At 33.7% G+C, this 1,831-nt stretch overlaps 1 pseudogene; it reads left to right on the plus strand.

Moving 5' to 3' along the window:
- The first annotated feature begins 975 nt into the window (after positions 1 to 975).
- On the plus strand, positions 976 to 1,600 carry LOC126755771 (uncharacterized; annotated as a pseudogene).
- Positions 1,601 to 1,831: the final 231 nt, after the last annotated feature.

Raw genomic sequence — 1,831 nt, forward strand, 5'->3', positions numbered from 1 at the left:
GTCGGCATAATTCCACTCAGTGCTGTGTTGTTGTTGTTTGAGGTTAATCCCGCAACGTTTCACGGCTTGCCAGAGAACATTACGAGCAGAGATAAAGAGATGTCCAACTCCTTTCTCACTGGAAGTGAGAGAACAATTGCAAAACGTCAAAACCACCTAAACTTTGACAGTTGACTGGATTGGGGAGGTTTTGACGTTTAGCAATTGGAAACGAGCGATGGCCAGAATGAAATCTTACCAAAAAAATATGTAAACGGAGGAATTTGTTGCCGCTGTTCAAGATCGCTAATAAAAATTTAAAACAATGAAAATCAAAGAAAATGCGAAATTTATATATATTTCATGAAACGTTTTGTAATTTGATGCATAATAGAATTAATTTTCTATTACAAATGATTAACAACATTTGATAATTGAGAACTAACAGGCTTAATTCTCCTTATTAAGTATTGAAAGATCAAAAGTCAGTTGTTTTAATATACCATAAAACCATAAAAAAGGATTTATGTAAGTAGTTTCGTCATATATTAAAAGTCCAATATATAATAATTTGCAATCGTAATAAATGTTGGGTGTTTTAGTTTAAAATGCCCAAAAATTCTTATTTTGTTCGATCTGGCCATAATGGAAAATGTTATAAAAAACGCTTATTTTCAGGCGCTCTCACACTGGAATAAGTTGGGCATCCCATTATCCCTGCTGCTCGGAATCAAATGCTTGCTACATATATAGCAATTATCTGCTATACAAACCGAACGATCGGAATCAAGGGCTTGTATGCAAAACTTTCGAATTTGACGTGGTATCTTTACGAAATTTGACATGGATTACTGCTTAAGGTAATAATATAATCTCCGAAAAAATTGTTCAGATCGGATTACTATAGCATATAGCTTCCATACAAACTGAACACATAGTTACCAAAAGATATGCACATGTGAAGGGTATATTAGCTTCGGTGCAGCCGAAGTTAACGTTTTTTCTTGTTTTAATTTATTGTTGTCGTTATTAAAGCAACGACTAGAACGTTTTTCGAATAGAACAGCTGTGGAGCCCGAGACTCCTTTGTCGGTAACATTAATGTAAGTCAATGTGAAATAATTATCACACTGGTATTCTTTAGCGCTTAGCAATTTTAGTTTCTTGTCACAAGGATGAAATTTCAATGGGATTTCTTGGAGTTTTAACCGTTCGGAAAATAATATAAGTATGAAACATGTGACGCTATTTGGGATGAATTAAATGATGTATATTTGTCACCATCAAACTCACACGAACTTAGAGGCATTGAATATAATTTTATGTAAAGACTGGCCTTCCGAATTGCTTGGGAGCAATAGATGGGAGGCACATGCATAAAACAAGTCCAAGAAATAGCGGATCTTTATACTACAATTATGTACAAGAAAACGTTATCATTGTACTAATGGCAGTGTGCGATGCTAAGTACGTGTTCACATATGTAGATGTCGATGGTTTAGGAAGATAAAGTTACGGTGGAATATCTGCCTTTGGAGAGATTTTGCTGAAAGGCACTCGAATAGCTTTCCGTATTATTACAGCGCGACAGTCTTGTTTTAGATACGGTAGTACTTCATAGCTTTTTGAAGAGAAGAAAAAGAAGTAAGTTCCCTTGAATAGTTTAAACCAAGAACAGCTAATTGCTTATCTGCAAATACATTTCAGTGAAATCCTAAAAAAATTAATTTCAAGTAATGCTTCATAATGTTAACTATTTTCATATAATATTATATTTATCAATAAAATACAAAGCTTTTTCTGCGGTATAAAAAAGTTATTCAGAATAATAATGTACAGCTATGGACACATA

This window comes from Bactrocera neohumeralis, chromosome 4, assembly GCF_024586455.1.
Source record: "Bactrocera neohumeralis isolate Rockhampton chromosome 4, APGP_CSIRO_Bneo_wtdbg2-racon-allhic-juicebox.fasta_v2, whole genome shotgun sequence".
Taxonomy (NCBI): domain Eukaryota; kingdom Metazoa; phylum Arthropoda; class Insecta; order Diptera; family Tephritidae; genus Bactrocera; species Bactrocera neohumeralis.